The following is a 16,226-nucleotide window of genomic DNA, read 5'->3' on the forward strand; positions in this document are numbered from 1 at the left end:
AAGGCAACATTTCTTAAAGTGCAGCCAGAATGGCCTGGTTCCCCGCCCCCCGCCCCCGTGGGCTCCCGGACTTTGTGCTCAGGATCTTCCCTCGCCCTGCACGTGCGAATCTGTCTCTCGATCCAGAAGATGTTTCCATGGGGCCCTGTGGTGCGTCTGCGGGACCGGCAGGGGTGACCGGGCACAGGCGGGGGGCCAGGCTCCCACTGAGCTTCCCTGGCACCTGAGGGGAGTCCGTGCAAGCCTCCACAGCCGAGAGGTTCAGGGCGGGGCACGGCCCCTGGGCCCCCAACGCACACCCTGGGGGCAGAGGAGAGGGCGGGGGTCGAAGCGTGGACCCCACGGCCCCGGGGGTGACCAGCCTGGAGCCCCCGGCCCAGAGCTCCGTATTGGGGGGGCTCATCGCAGGCAGGTCCAGGCCGCCCTGTGCCAACGCTCCTGGGAGGCCCCAGGGTCCCACGTGGCCAGGTGCCCAGAGGAACCACGTGTGTACGACGGTAAAGCTGTCACCGTTCCGGACGGGACGTCTCTGGAAGCATCACTCTCAGCTGACATCACGGCCATGAAATACGACTGTCCTCATGAGCTGTCAGGGAGGTTTGCCCGCGGCCGTCACGGCCACGTGTGTACACGCCCGTGAGCGTCTGTGCGCGTGCACGCGGGAGCTTGGAGGCCGGGCCCAGCCGGGGACCACGTCTGTGACAGCCCTGCTGGCCCGGGGTCAGCTGGCCGGGGCGCAGGCCGGGCCCGCGAGGAGGGTCCGGGGCTCGGGACGCTGCGGGAAGCCGGGCAGCCTGTCCTCCGGGGCCCCACCTCCCTCGAGAGCCGGGAGAGCCCTTCCCCGGCCTCCCCTGCCTCGCTCAGTGTGACCGGTCGCCCTGCCCAGCCCGGTGGCCCTCCGAGCCCCACCACTGGCCCTGCTGTCCTGGGGCACCGCGGGCATGTCGCAGGGGCAGGCCCCCCACGGCAGCTGGCGGCGGGTGTCCTGGGGCAGGAGGGGACCGGGCTGGGCTTCCCGAGGCCCTGATAACATGAGGCCACGCGCTCAGTGGGTTAAAACACAAATTTATTCTTCCACAGGAGGGGTGTTGGGGGAGGGGAGGTGCGGGCTGTGCCCTCCGCGCAGCTCAGGGACGCAGGGACAGGAGCTCAGCCCTACCTCGGGGCCCGGCCCAGGGCGTGCGGTCCGTGGGGAGGCCGGTGCAGCGGACCCTGGGCCCCACTCACCTTTGTTGTGTTTTATTTTATTTTTTATTTTATTTTTTATAGTCGCACACAGAGAGAGAGACAGAGACACAGGCAGAGGGAGAAGCAGGCTCCATGCACCGGGAGCCCGATGTGGGATTCGATCCCGGGTCTCCATGATCGCGCCCTGGGCCAAAGGCAGGCGCCAAACTGCTGCGCCACCCAGGGATCCCCTTTGTTGTGTTTTTTGAGGGAAACATCACACGGAGAAAGCTGCCACTTTAAAGTGAACATGGGCACACTCGGTGCTGTGCCGGGGCCACCTCTCTCATTCCAGAACGTTCCAACCGTCTTCCCGCCCCGGAGGAGGCCGGCCTGCACCCCTCCTGCCCAACCTTCAGGCACAAAGCGTCGCAGAGCCCGGGCCTCGGGGTGGCCCCTGGCGTCTTGGGGCTGCCTCGCTGCCGCCCGCGTCCCTGCTTCATTCCTGGCCGGGGCGGGGAGTGTCGGGGCGGCCTGCACCCCCAGCCCCGCGCCCAGGGGCGCTGTGAGTCCTTGTTTGGTTTCTTGGGCTCCAGCCTGGGGTGCGATTCCGGGCCTGCCGGTGTCGCCGTGGGAGGAGCTGCCATTTTGCCGGGTGGCTGCGCCCCAGGTTGGCGCCCCAGGTTGGCGCCCGAGGTTCCCGTTTCACATCTTTGCCGACACTTGTTGTTTCCCGGTCTGGGAGCTTCTGCGTGTTCAACGGCCGTCCCGGCGGCAGAGAGGCGGCTGCTCACCGCCGTGCGGACCTGCGTCCCCTGCCGACCGGTGACATCAAGCGTCTTGTCACGGGGTCCTTGGCCGTCACGTGTCTCCTTTGGGGACACGTCCGTTCAAGTCCCCGCCCATCATTTCGGGGCCGAGTCGGGCCTGAACAGGGACGGGCCGTTGTGGCGAGTGGGTCAGCTACGCTCTCATAGTTGGACCAAATTTTAAAATAAAGCCTAGGTTTTGTTTTATTTAAAATTCGTGGACGAGCGAAGTGACCGGGAGCCGGGTCTGTTGTCAGCGCCCCTGGGATCCCGCACGTCCGACCAACCCTCCGGGGGCACTGGCCCGGCCTTGCCCTGCCCCCCGCAGACTAGAGCCCGGCCTCACCCCCGACCCCAAAGCCGAACACACATTGCCACGGCTCAGCCTCGGCCCCGCGGCCCCCCCCCCCCGGTGCCCCCGCTGCCCCCGCAGTCCCTGGCCCCCCGGCCGGCGGGTCGACTCCTTCCTTCACTCCCTCGGGAGATCCTCCGCGCGGTGGAGACGGGAAGGTGAGGGATAGAGTAACCCTGGTGGGGGCCTTTCCTGAACGAACGGCACAGCATTAGCCCCCCCCACCGTGGGGGCTCCGTTACCGCCCACGGGCCACGGCCCCACTTGACAGATGGGAAAGCTGAGGCCCAGAGAGCCAGGGAGTCGCCTGCCCCGTGGCACCGTCTGTGCCCAGGGGTCTCCTGCTGGGGCCTTCCTGGGGGCTGCGCCCCTCTGTCCAGGCAGGAAGATGCAGCGGGACGCAGAGGAGGCCCCCGCCCCCCGCCGGCCCCGGGGACAGCGCTCCAGGAAAAGCTCTCAGTCAGAAGCCACCGGTCCCCGGGGCGCTCCGGGCTCCATTACTGTCCTCCGTGCTTCCAGGAAACGCCCGTCTCCAGCGACCGCTCCGCCCCCGCTCAGCCCGAGGGGTGAGAGGCCCGGCCCGGAGACCACGCAGCTCCCAGCCCCCCGCGCCACAGGCCCCGCACCGGGGCGCCCCCCCCCCCACCACCTGCCACAGCCCCTGAGCAGGGCCCTTGCTCACGCCCCCTCGGGGCCTCCTGCCCCAGCAGCCCCCTCGGCCGGGCCTTCCCGTGTTGGCAGAGCCCCCCCACCAGCCTCCCCTCTGTGCACCCCCCTTCCCGCTCCCGGGAGGAGTGCCCCATCCACCGGGGGTGCACTGGCCTGACCACCCCCTGCTCTGTGGCCGCCTCTGCTCCGTCTGCTGGGCCGGGTCCCCAGGGCCGGCCAGAACCCCAGTGCACCCCCCCGGGAGTCCAGCGGCGGCCACGGTGGCCCGGGGCTGGGTCGGCCCAGCGGCTCTACCCTCACCCTGCGCCATCCTGCCCTTGTGGCACCTGTGGCCTCCTAGCTGACCCCGGCCAGGCCAGGCCCGGGGGCTCCTTGGGGCCCCTGTTCACCCCACAGAAGCCGCCCCTGACCTCTGACCTGCATGGCCCCCCAGGCCCGGCCATCCCTTCCCCAGACTTTTCCTCCCGGACCTCCTCCCCTCGCAGCACGGGGAGTGCGGCCTCCCCGACCTGCACCCCGGTTCCCTGAGCCCCGCGCGGCACCGGCTGCTCGGACAGACGGACGGACGCAGCTACTGAAACGAGGATGAGTCCAATGAGATCGAGCCGAGGCTCGGGCTGCAGCTGCGCCAGCCCCGTTCGTTGCGAGCCCTCGGCGGCCACAGCGCCAGGCGGCCCCGCTGGTGAGGGCGGCGCATCGGCACGTGCCGGAGCGCGCCCCCAGATGGTGCAGGGCCCAACCCCGCGGCCCCGGCGTGAGGCCCGTCCCGTGTCCCTGCGGCTGCGTGGGCGCCCGTCGGGCTCGCCGTCGCGGCTTCTTCCAGCCGGGCACCGAGGTGGCGTCGCATCACCAGCCCCCTTCCTGAGGATGCCTGTGGGGGACGCCCGGGTCGGGGCTGGGCCACCTCCTGGTCTCCCTGGGGCGGGCTTCCGTCAGCATCTGGGGTGGGGCCCTGGGGGACAGCAGGTGCCTGGGCAGCAGCCGGATGGCGGCCACTCCCAGGCCGCCCCTGCCCTGGGACCTCAGGCAAGCCTGTCCCTCCTCGTCCGCAGAGGGGATGATGGGAGACCCACCTCTTAGTGATGCTTTAGAGACCAACACGTAATCTGCACAGAAGCTTCTGGAATGCCCGGAAATGCTCGTGCTGTGGACAAATGAACAACCTGCTCTGTCATCTGGCTTTGTCCTTGAGACCCTGGGGACCCACCAGCCCATCTCCCGGGAAGACACGGCCCCGGGCCTCACCCTTGTCTGCATGAGCCAGGCTGCCCTTATGAGGGCGATTCTCCAGGTGACTGTGACGGGGCCTGCTCCCCACTCTCTCCCCCTTCCTCACCTCCTTGGAGGCTCACTGACAGGAGCCAGCCCCGGGGACAGGCCACACATCCGCCGCCCATCCCCCACCACCTGCAGACCCCCAGACGCCCTGGCTCCCTGATGTCCTCGCCCAAGCTCTGTGCCGCCCTCCTCTCCCAGCCCCTCACCCCCCCCCACCCAGAGAGGGGTCAGGGGCCGTGCGGGTCCTCCGTCATGATCAGGGGTTTCAGAAAAGACCAGGCGGTTTGAAACCTCGCAGGGTCCCCACCTACCGCAGGTGAGCCCAGGACCCCACTTTGGCCTCCCAGACGCTCAGGGCTTCCCAGGAGCCCTGGCACCACGCCCGCCCCCTCTGCTGCCCAGTCTCCTGGGCCGCATGGTGGCTGCTGGCTGGTAGTTCTGCACCCCCTCCTCTCTCCTCTGCACCCCCTCCCCTCCCGTGTGCCCTGGCATCCCGCAGCTCTGGGCCAAGGGTGACGTCAGGGTCCCAGGCACATGGGGGCCTGCTCAGAGGGGCACAGACACCCGTTCCCCACACCTGCAGCGAGCCACAGGAGGGGCCAGGCTGGTGGATGCTTTCTGGAACAATGGGCATCTTGCTGCTTACACTTGGCCAGGACTCCACAGACCGGGAGGCTAGCGGTGTCCCTGCCTCCCCACGAGGCCTGCACCCCGCTATTGCAGTGCCCCGTCCTGTGTCCCGGGGGCGCCCACGCAGCTCACACAGTGGTGGGGGACGGTCGGCCTCCGCGGCCAGGCCCCGTGAGGACAGGTGCCCGTGTGCACTATTTCATCATTGCGGCCTGACCCCGGGATGGGGGCGCTCCGAGCGGAGCAGGCATGGGGGCCGGGGTCTCGCGCTCACGCAGGCCCCCGGGGGCAGGCCCAGGGCAGACTGTGGCAAGCCTGGTGGCCTGGCTCGCTGTCCAAGGTGACCTGCGGTCCTCATGCCTCAGAGCCGGCTCGGGAACCTCCGGAAGTCCCGGAGGCTGTGTCATCACCTGACCCCCGGCCCCCATTCTGGGCGAAAGGGCGCCGAGTGGGACCCAGTCCCCGGAGGCCCAGAGCAGGGCGGCGATGGCAGGCCTCCCCGCCTGGCCCGAGCCCCGGGGGCCGCCCGGGTCTCCCCTAGGAGCAGGCTGCGTGGCCTGGGAGGCTGCTGCCCTGCTGCCGGAGGCGCCTCTGTACTGGGCGAGGCTAAAAATAGCAGGGGGGACGGCAGGGCAGGGACAGCCGGTGGGAGGCCCGTGGGGAGGGGCGGAGGGGCCGAGGACAGCAGCCCGGGCCCAGGACCGCCGTCAATGGCGCTGGCGCTCCCACCCTGTTCCCGGTGGCCGGCCAGCCGAGGCCCAGCTGACACGCTATTTTTTCCCCTGCTTTACTAAATATGGTCAGGGAGCACAGCCCGAGGGGGCCACTTGGCCGGGGCCGCGTGTTTGGGATGCTTGGCCGGGTATATAAGGACTGCAAAGGTGAGGCCGGCTCCTGACCCGAGGGGGGCCCCCACGCCCGCTCCGGCCCCTCGGGTCAGCCCTCCCCTCCCTCGCCCTCCCCTCCCCCCCTGCGTGTGTCTCGGCGATGGGCTGTGTGCATGTGCGAGCCTGCACACCCGCGGGACCGGCCCCTTTTGTTCCACCCTGACCTCTACCTTGCGCTGACCCGGCTGGGGGTGCGGAGCGTCTGCAGACACAGCCCCGAGCAGGGAGGGGCTCAAGGTGCGCGGCTCGAGGTGGCTCCTCCGTAACTCTGCATCGCCCGCCAGTCCTGCGCCTCTGGTCCCTCCCTCCCTCCCTCTCTCTCCCTCTCTCCTCAAGATCTCCCTTCCTGCTAAGTCTGCGCTGCTGCGGGAGGGCTGGGGGAAGGGCAGGGTGCGGAGGGGGGTGCGCGGTGTCTTCTTTCTCTTTGCCTGCCCCCCACCCCCAAGTGCGGTCGCCTCCGAGCTCCGGCCTCCCCCACCCCTGCATTCGCGATTGGCTCCGGGAGAAGGTGGATGGTGCTGGCGCGGCTGCAGCATCTCCCCGGGAGCCACGCGGGCGCATCGTACCGGGAGCCGCGACCCTGCGCCCGCTGCCGCCGCTGTCGCCAGCCCGGCCCGGAGGGGCTCCGCGGTGAGTCCTGCCCAGCCGCCGGACGGCCCCACAAACTTGCCGGCCGCCGCGGTGGGGGTGTGCCTGCCGGTGGGTGGGAGCCGCGGCCGCGTGCTTCCTACGGGGGTGCTTTGGAGTTTGCTCCTGGCTCGCGGCTCCGTCCGCATTTGGAAAACTGCAGAGCCAGCAGCCAGCAGGCCGGGAGGGCGCGTCCAACCGGGATGCACGAACTTTGACATGCGGGCATTTCGGAGGCAGCGGCTGCCTCTGGACGCCCAGGGGCGGATGGGGGTCCTGGTGCCGGGGGAGGGCGGGGGGGCTGGGGGAGGGCGCCGTTGACCTGCCCCCCGGCACAGAGCTCGGTGCCCGGAGTGGGGAGTGTGCTTAAACTTACCTTGGAACTTGCAGCATTAACCGTGGAGATGCTGGGGCAGGGGGGTCGCCCGCGGCTGCCCGGGGCAGGACTCTACTCTTGTAGATCCCACCGTCCCCGTCGGGGTGGGGGTCCCTGTGCTGGGTGCACACCGTGGGGGTGGGCGGAGACCCCGGGGGCTCCGTGGGGGTGGGGTGGGGTGGGGGTGGGGAGCAGCCAGGTGTCTCTGCGGGGGAGCATGACCTCCACGCGGCTGGGGTGGGGGTCACAGCTGACGAGGTAGGGCAGGGTGCCAGCTCACCCCCCTGCCCCGTGGGGTCCCTCGGAGGCGGCTGCTGCTTCTGTCCTGCCAGGATGGGAAACTGTTTGAAAAGTGGCCGGGGTTCCTGCTGGAGCAGGGCAGAGGCTCAGGGGGCTGTGGTTGGACCCGGGCTGCCCCTCCTGCCCTTTGGAGCCCCGACTTTGCCCTGAGCTCCAGACCGTCTGTGTGAAGGCCGGGGAGGGGGGAGCGTGAGGAGGGTCCCAGGCCCCAGCAGGGCTTCTGAGGCCTCTGTGGTCGCTGGGGGGGGGGGTGGGGAGATGTAGGTGCCAGGCTCCCGTTCCCGGGTGAGGGTCTCTGGAGGGCACATCCCGGGGTGCGGGGGGCAGAGGGGGGCCTGGGGGCGTCCCGGTTGCCTTTTTCACTCCGGCTCCATGAGGATGATAAATAACAGCAGCCACATGAAAATGGGACATCGCTCCTCAGGATCTTCCTGCAGGGTGGCTCTCTCCTTGCACTGGGGAGCTTCTTGGAGCCCAGATCACCCCCCCCCCCCCCCCACAAGGAAAACCCCAGCCCGGCCGTGCCTGGTGCGGCTGCCACAGCCCAGGGACTCGAGAAATTGCTTAGCTGCCAGTGCACCCTGCAGGCTCTGCGGAGACGCGGCCCTGCCCTGGGGGTGGCAGCGTCCGGACACCCTCCCTGGGCCGTCTGCGCGGGACGGGTGGGCTGCCTGGAGGCGAGGGTGCACAGGGTCGCCCCGGGTCGCCCCGGGCCTTGTCTTGCAGATGGAACTGGAAGTGTGTTGGGGCCGGGGGCCTAGTGCTGCCTAGACAGCAGGACCCCGGGTGCAGGTGGTCTGTGTATGTGCCCAGCTGGACCCCTGTCCCCGCGAGCGTGTCCCCTGCTCTCTCCCTCTGCAGGCGCCCAGCGACGTGTGACACCCTCTCCGCCGCCCGGCCGCAGGCCTCAGCCTGGCCACGGCGGGACCTCACCCGTGCGCTGCTGACGCCCCCGGGCCCAGGCTGGGGGGTGGCCTCCCCCTGGCGGGCACCCGACCTGGAGGCCACGCTGCTCCGTGTCAGCTCTCCGTGGTTCTCCGGGCTTCGGGGTGGCCGGAGAAGTTGCTGGGAAGAGGGGCGACTCCTCCATCACGGGCAGACTCTGAGACGCAGTGAGAAACAGTATCGACACAATTAAGCGTTCGAAGTGCTTAGCTTGCCTCGCGCTAAGTTTACTTAAACCTCTTTAACGGGTTCATTAGAAGCCGGTGCTCACCGGGAAATTCATCACCGGGAAGGCGGCCCCGCGTTTGCCTGTAAATTGGTATTGATCAGGCCTGGTGGGGGCCGGGCAGGTGCCACCGGGAGCCAGGTGGGCCGGGCCGCGTCGCCGGGCGGGCAGTGCTCGGTGGCCCCCGGGCGCCCGTGTGACCGCCCGCTGCTGCGAGCATCTTTCAGGTGGCCCCGGCAGAGGCGGTGACACGCCAGGAGTGCAGAGGAGAGGGAGAGGGCGAAGAAGGGAGGGAGGGAGCCGGAGGAGGCGGCGGCGGCCGCCAGAGATGGGAAGCAGGAGCCGCCCGGCCAGGCCCGGGAGCAGAAGGGGCAGGTGGCGGCAGGACCACCTCCCAGCAGCTCCCAGCCGCCCTCTGGAGATGCAGGGTCCACCTGCTACTGTCCTTGTCACGCGTGTCTCCAGAGGCAGAGGCATGACGGCGCCCTGCCCACGCGGGCTCCGGTTCCTGGGAGGCACAACCACCAGGGACCTGCCCCGGAGGCCGCCAGCTGCCCAGGTAAGGCCTGTCCCCTCCCGGGGTCTCCTGGTCCTCCCACCTGGGCTCACGGCGAGCGGTGCTGCTCCCCGAGCACTCGGGGTGGGTTCCCTCTGAGCTCTGGCCTCCCCGTGCACTTGGCTGGGACAAGGTGCCCAGATGGAGAGGGAGGGTGCTGGCTGAGGCTCGCACGTCTCCGAGAGGAAACGCGCATCCCTTCTCCGGGGTGAGGGTGGGAGGTGGCAGCCCTGGTCCCTGCTTTTCTTGTTCCACTGACGCAAAACCAGATCACTGTGGGGCGAATGGAGGGATTCTCGAGAGCACGCGCGTGTGCCAGCCCCGGAGAGCGGGAGGCAGAGGGCGCCCAGGTCGGCGGGTGGGGGCCGAGCCGGGACACGGTGTGCTGGCCCCAGGCAGAGCGCGGGCTCCGGGTGTGGATCCTCCCTGGGGCCCCTTCCCTGAGCCCACGTCTATACCGAACTACCCGCTTGGGGAACATACTTCTTTATATGCCCATATGGACCTGCTAAGCTATGGAATGTAAAGAAGTATGTATTTCAGGTGGGGAACGCTCGCCCGCGGGGTCGCCCGGGGGACAGACAGACGGCCAGCCAGCCGGGCGGCGGCTACGGCCGGGGCGAGGCCTCCGTGGCAGGCTGCCTGGGCGTCAGCGGACGGACCTGTCCCCTGCCGGTATTGTTCTGTCACTTTGCCTGTGTCAGCAGGTGGAAGCGTTCATCAGACATTAAATATTCAACGTGCTGACTGCGGCAGAGGGAAGGTGGCCCTGTGGCAGGCGTGGGGTCCGTGCGGGGGTGGGGGGCCGGGGGGGCAGGTCGAGTGCCCGCGGCTCTGGGGCCTCACTTCCGCACACCCTGGACGGGGTCATCCGCCAGTAGAAGGGGCTGTCTGTGCGGGGGGCGGGAAGCAGCTCGCAGACTCTGGGAAAGCAGCGTGTCCCCAAAGGGTCAGGGAGCCAGGCCGGGCAAGGAAAGGAAGGAGGGGAAGGGGCTCCTGCGGCCACGTGGGGGGCTCCTTGAGGGAAACACCCCGCCCTGGCTCCAGGGGCTGCGCCGAGAGGCAGAGGCCAGGGTGCCACATGGCTCCGCGCCCCGGGTCAGGCCCAGGGCAGCAGTGGGGTCAGAGGCACCTACAGCCCCAGGCCCCAGGCCTCCACTCCAGCCTCTGAAACGCCCGAGCCCTGGAGCCTGGGGGCGCCCGGACGGAGGGCACAGATGCCGAGGGTGGAGGGTGGCCGGCCCTGCCCCGCGGCCACGCCTTGCCCTGCCCTCCGCCCCCAGCAGCCCGAGCCCCCAGGCCTCCTTGGCCTGCCTAGGGTGACAGCTGTGGGGATGAGCCCGGACCCCTTCTGTGTGCTCTGCCACCGCCCGGGTCCCGGCTGGGGGAAGGGGCTGGGGTGTCCCGTGATGGGACCCCGTGTGGCCCAGGGGACGAGGGCAGATGCTCTGTGTGGTGTGCGGAGCCGGGCCCCACAGCGCAGGTCCTTCTCTGGCGAGGCAGAGGGCAGAGAGCTCTGGGGTGGCTGCCAGGGGCTGGGCCACCACGGGAGGGGCCTCTCAGCCGGATCCTGGCCCTAGGGGTGCGGGGAAGCCAGTGTGTCTGCCCAGGGCACGTCCTCCTCGCCTCAGGGCTATTTTTCCAACGTGTGTGTCATCTCTGCTTTTCTGGGCGTCCTTGGCATTGCTGCCCGAGGCCCATGGCAGGTGCCCCAGCCCCTCCCACACCCTGACCTTTGGCAGGAATGCGGCTCTCACATCGGGAGTGGGACGGGGAGGGGCCGGCGGGTAGGCCGCCTCCTCCAGCTGCTGGAAGCCCCGGGGTCTGGGGGCAGACAGGTGCCCTGAGCCACGGAGGTCCCACTACGGAGCCTGCGCAGTTCCCAGCTCCCAGGGGGTGACTGTAGCTGAGGGTCGCTCCAATGGCACCCGTAGCTGGGAGGTAGGATGGTCCTTGGGCATAGCCTTCCTTCCGGCCACTGGGCCCTGGGGGGGTCCGTGCCCAGCGTCCCCGGGAAGGTCATCCTCGCCCAGTGCTTCCAGCTCCGGCCACAGGGAGGGAAGTAGCAGGGCGCGTGGCCACCAGGGCTGGCCGCAGACACACGGCTCTTCCCCTAGATGCATCCCGCTGTACATTAAGGCTTTACTGCAGGATGTGGTGTTTAAATAAAAGCATTAGTGTTTGGGAATCAGGTTTGACTGAGCATAAAGCTAGCGAGTTCGCAGGGAGAGAGCTGTAAATTGCCACCCGTCTCTTGATTGGCCAAAATAAGAACGGGCACCACTTGGACGCCTCCCCGTGGGAGCCCCGGGGGCGGCTGGAACTTTCTGTACATGAAGCTCTAGCTCCTGGCTTCCCGGGGGAGGAGCCGGAGAGGGAACCCAGAGCGAATGTGGCTTCTGAGTCGGGTCTTTGGGCCTCTCTGCGGGGACAGGAGAGGCCGGCGGGCCTATGTGTGTGCTCTGCCCAGAGGGCTTTTCTGAGATGGCCTGTTACCCCCGACAGGCTGCCCTGGGGCCCCCGGGACCCTTGCAGAGGCAGAGGGGTCTGGGATGTGCGGGGGTGAAGGCCGCACCCTCTTAGGGCTTGCCCACCAACATGGGGACCCAGGTGGTTTCTGTGAGGCTGTGCGGGGACATGGAGGCTGGGAGGGGTGGCCCGTGCCCCTTTCTCTGAGCCCTTGGAGCAGGGCTGCTCCTGGGTGTCCCGGGACAGCTGGGAAACGTTCGCAGTCCGATGGCAAGGCCTGGGTTCCGCGTGTGGAGACGGTGGCTCCGGGGATTGTGACACTCATAATTTCCACCTATCAAATTAGTTCGTCTCTTTCTGGTGACGGCTCACAAAATCCGGCCACGCTCCGTGCGGGGGCTCGGCTGGTGGGGGCAGCCCCGTGGCGCCATGTGCGTGCGTCTACGTTGACCACAAAGTGTCTTCCGTGTGTGTAGCCAGGTGACCAAGGAAGCGGTGGCACCTGCTTCCAAGGAGGCGGCGTTCGCGTCTCGGTCGGACGGTGCACTCGTCACGGGCAAGAACGCGTTTTATGGCACAAGGTTTTCAAGGAGGGGGGGCCCTGGTGAAAGCATCTGTGGGGGGCATGAGGAATCTCCCTGAGGACTGCTGGGCGGAGGGGCCACTGCACGATCAGGATCCCCCCAGGACGGTGTTTATGCGGCCGCAGCCTGTCCATCAAAGTGAACAGCGTGCACTGCAAGTCCCCCCGCCCCCGGCCCCGGGAACACGGAGGGGACCCCAGCAATCCTTAGGTCCAGGGCACAGCCCAGGAGGATGGAGCCTGGAGGGACTGCGGGGCAGAAAGTGGACGGTGGGCAGGGGGCGGGGCCAGCGCGAGGGGCGGGGCCAGCGCGAGGGGGCGGGGCCAGCGCGTTGCATTAATTGTGCCACCTTAGCATAAAGGGTACCGGGCCTCCTCCAGCTTTGTGCTGACTCAGCCTCGCTGGCCGCACGTCCCATTGCAGAGGCCTCCGCTCCCCGCCGCTCGCTCCCTGCCTTTGACGCCTGCTGCTGCTCCGGGGCCGGGAGCGCCTGGGGGCCCGGGCCTCGCCCCTGCCCTTGGCCCACCAGCAGCCAGCCTCGGGTCCCAAGAGGCTGGCGTGACTTTCGGGAGGTGAAGGGGTCCCCAGCACCGCGCCAGGGGCCCCCAGGAGCTCCCGCAGTCTGCTCCGCCTGTGTCCTGCCCCGGACTCTCTCCGCGGGCCCTGCGGGGCCGAGCACCCGGCTGGCCAGAGCTGGGCGCCGCTCCTGGGCGGCATTCCTGGGTTCCCAGTGGGTGCTGCCTTCGTGGCTCAGAGTTCCAGGCTGGCTCTGGCCCTGGGAAGGCCCGGCCCGCCCCGCAGGGAGGGGCTGCAGCTGCAGGGGTGGCGGCTGAGCAGTGCGGGCTGCTGCAGAGCTGCTGCCGTGCAGGCGGCATGTGGGGCTGTGTGCATCTCAAGGGCAGGGACGGGAGGGACGGGAGGGCCATTCTGACAGCCTGGCGGCTGCTCCTTAGTACAGAGACTCAGGGCGACGGGTCCTGAGAAGTGGCGGCGCTGGCACCTGCTCCCGGGGGCGCTGCAGATCTGCACCATCCGCCTGCGTTTGCAGAGGCCCAGGTCCGCTTCCTGTGCTGGGGTGGGGGTGCGGCCCGGTGTGTGTGGCAGGGCAGGGACACCGGGCACAGAGGCGCCTTCCAGGCCGCTGGTGTGCAGCCCAGGGCCGGGCGGCAGGGTCACTGGCTTTCCCCCGTCCAGGGGAGTGGACACCCTCGGATCTGGTGGTGGAGAGTCTGGGGTCACCTCCCTGGGGCCAAGCGTCTAGCTGTCTAGCTTGGGGCACAGAGGACAGGACAGGAGGTTCAGGGCTGGAGTATTTTTAACAGCAGCGGGGGTAAGGCAGCTGTCCGGGAGCCTGTCACGGGGGACGGGGGAGGCTGGAGGGTGAAGGACACCCAGGACAGACGTGCCGCTTGGGTCCTTGTCCCCCTGGCAGGCCTGCCTGCCGACCGTCATGCCCACATATGGCGCCCGGGCTGTGTGTCTGTGCAGCCGCCTGCCCGCCTTGGCCGGTATAAATAGTCCACATTCTCAGCTGTCCAGTTGGAGAGGCTGAACTCAGATGACTCGGGGCCGGGGGAGGCCCAGGGGCGGCCTCCTTGCACCCCACCCACCACCCAAGTGCACAGTTGCGGCTGCGGTGACAGCAGTGCGGGCTGGCTGGGGCTCCGAGCCCTGTCCCTTCCCCACCCGCCCCCTTTGTGGGCGCCAAGTCCAGGCGAGCCAAGTCCAGGCAAGCCCCGGAGACCCCGGCGGGGGTGAGGCGGGCCAGGACCCCAACCCTGGGCTGGGGGCTGTGTGTGCTCAGCAGGCCTCTGCCTGGCCTGGTTCCTGCAGGCTGTGTCCTGCAGCGTGGACGCTGTCGCCAGGGTCCCCCCGTACCTCCTTGTCTGTTGCTGGCCGTGGCCTCCTGTGCTGCACACAGCAGCGCGCCCCGAGGCTTGTAGGCCAGCGGCTTCCCGGGGGACCTCGCTTTCCCTCCACCTCTAACCCAAGAAGCGAATCTCTAACGGTGGAGTTTCGCTCGGCTCTGCAGCCAGTGGAGCAGGTGACCTTGAGTGAGGGAATAAAGGGACCTGCCCGACACCCCCTGAGAGCCGGGCACCGCTCCGGGGCTGGAGGCCGGTGGCCACGGGGCACGTCTGCACCTGCTGCCAGAGTTCAGGGCCAGATGCACCCGTTGAGTGGAGTCCTGTCGTGACCCGGACCCGGCGAGGAGAGCCCTCCCTGTGCCCTGGGGGTCGCTGGGGTCCGTGTCTGCGGGCGGGGGGACGGGGACTGCGTGGAGGTGCCGCGGTGCCGAGGGGCCCTCACGGCCAGCGAATTTGCTCCCGGGCCGCCCGCCCTGACCTCAGGGCTCTCCGGGGCGGTCTCGGCCGGGCGCCTCGCTTTCCTGCCGTTACACCGGCTCTCACCCCGGCCCCACCTGTGGGATAATAAGACACAAAAATCCATCTTACCATTTCTGCAAAGAACAGCAAAACGGTTGTGCGGCCCCTCTCGTCCCGCGTCCCCGCTCGCCCCGCGGCCCTGCTCTCTGGGCCTGTTGGAGGCAAAATTTATCTCTAGGACGGGCCCATCAGTTCACTTTGCTCGTTTGGTGACACGTTTATTAAAATCCCGGGCAACTCCGTATTAAACTTTTATCAGTGTTGAGAAATAATACATGTATATTTTTTGAACAGACAGGAAGGTCACGGACGCGGGCTGAGCAGGTCTAGGTGGGCATCCGGCTGGGTGAGCGCGCGGGGCGAGAGCTGTTTGGGGGCGGGGCTTCCACACTGTGGGGCCCCCTGGAGACACCCCGAGAGGACCCAGCAGCGCGGGCACGGGCCGGGCAGGCTCCTTCGCTCCGGCCCTGGGCTGGTGCTGCTCACGCTCCCGGGACTAACTGTAGTTCTTTGCTAGTTATTTTAATAATTAACCAAAATTTGGGATTAAAAATTAATTTCGTGGTGAATCTGAGTGCTAATAGGTAACGTTGCTGCCGGAGACATATTAGGTTACTGATGTTTAAATTTTAAAAGCTTCATAGTAAAAAGCACAAGAGGCATCCAGATAGGAGTTGCTGACGGGCTCCCGGGCGGTGGGAGTCGGGTGCTGCGGCTGGGACGCCCCTGCCGCGGTCCGGGCGCCCGGGCCCTGTGCTGGCTGGGGGGGCGCAGCTGCACCCGCGCCCTGCCCCGTGACCTCCGAGTGCAGGGTCTTCGGCCCCACGTGCGTCTCTGCTGTTGGCTGTCCCCGAGGGGAGGTGGGTGGCACCTCTGCCCTGGGGACCCGGCCGTCCCACCCGCTGTGCAGGGCGCTGACGCCTCCGTCTGGGGCATCTGGTGGTTCTTCCCTGAGTGGGTGCTGTGTCTGGGCACCTGGGTGGGGGCCGCGGGGCAGCATGGGAGGGACGAGGCCAGGGCCACCCTCTGCGCTGGGACAGGTGGTAGCAGTGGTTAGGGGCATGGGCTGGCAAGGACTACGGACTGTGTGAGGCAGGCACTCCCACATGGGGAAACTGAGGCTCACAGGGACCGAGGAAGCCCTCTCTGTGCCCCCAACTGGTGGGTCAGACTGAGGGACAGCTCAGGGTCCGGGCAGGGGCAGCCTGGTGTGCCCAGGTCGCCCGGGGAGCTTCAGCCGCTCACTGTGTCCTCACTCTGAGTCTAAGGCCCCTTATCAAATGCAGGAGGGCTTCCTGGAGGAGGTGCCGGCTGCTGCTTGGGCCCTGGGGGGCATTTGAGGGGGCAGCGCCAGCAGCCATGCAGCCCTGTGGCCCTGGCGTCGGGGGCATCCCTGCCCCACGGGGGGCCTTCGGGGTGAGGCTGGCCTCAACTCTGGGCGGATGCACCATGTTTCACCTGCGTCGCCGTTTGCTCCGATCATAGCTAATTGGACACATATGCACGCTCATAGCATCTAATTTTCTATCGATTTTAACAGGGCTGCCGGAGTGTTCCGCAGTGATTCCCCACATCCAGTATCAGTTGCTGCTTAAAAATGCTGAGTGTACGTCCCCGGACGGGACGATTCCATCAGCAGATGTTTAAAAACCTATTTAATTGTGTGGTTCATAAAACGCACACACTGTGTTGGCTGCAGCCTGGTTCTGTCTCACCCTCGTGGAAAGACAGGCGTGGGGGCCGCGGGGAGGGTCCTGAGGAAGCCGCTGCCCCGCTCCAGCCACGGCCGCGGCCCGCGATGCTGGGTTCCCCGGACGCGCGGCCCGTCTCTGCCAGGCCCTGCAGCCCGGGCCGGGGCGCCCTCCTCCCTGTGACGGGAGGCATCGCGCACGAAAATGCAGGCGTCGTGACGCGTTTGCAAGTCACGGTGAAGGCTTGGCACCGGCCTTGTCCGCTCCCCCGGC

General features: G+C 68.0%; 2 long non-coding RNA genes across 3 annotated transcripts; one reads left to right on the forward strand and one right to left on the reverse strand.

The window, feature by feature from the left end:
• Positions 1-1,048: 1,048 nt before the first annotated feature.
• LOC144298667 (uncharacterized) lies at positions 1,049-6,235 on the reverse strand. 2 transcript variants are annotated; one of them, XR_013365611.1, is made up of 3 exons: positions 5,963-6,235; positions 4,071-4,141; positions 1,049-3,949 (listed from the first exon to the last, which is right to left on the reverse strand). It is a non-coding gene; the product is annotated as an uncharacterized LOC144298667 (long non-coding RNA). The 2 variants fall into 2 exon arrangements; XR_013365610.1 differs by having other exon boundaries at positions 1,049-2,094; positions 4,067-4,141; positions 5,963-6,225.
• A 1,686-nt stretch (positions 6,236-7,921) lies between these two features.
• LOC144298670 (uncharacterized) lies at positions 7,922-15,960 on the forward strand. Its single transcript, XR_013365615.1, has 2 exons — positions 7,922-8,825; positions 15,803-15,960. It is a non-coding gene; the product is annotated as an uncharacterized LOC144298670 (long non-coding RNA).
• The last annotated feature ends 266 nt before the right edge of the window (positions 15,961-16,226 follow it).

This window comes from Canis aureus, chromosome 26 (assembly GCF_053574225.1).
Source record: "Canis aureus isolate CA01 chromosome 26, VMU_Caureus_v.1.0, whole genome shotgun sequence".
Classification (NCBI taxonomy): Eukaryota; Metazoa; Chordata; class Mammalia; order Carnivora; family Canidae; genus Canis; species Canis aureus.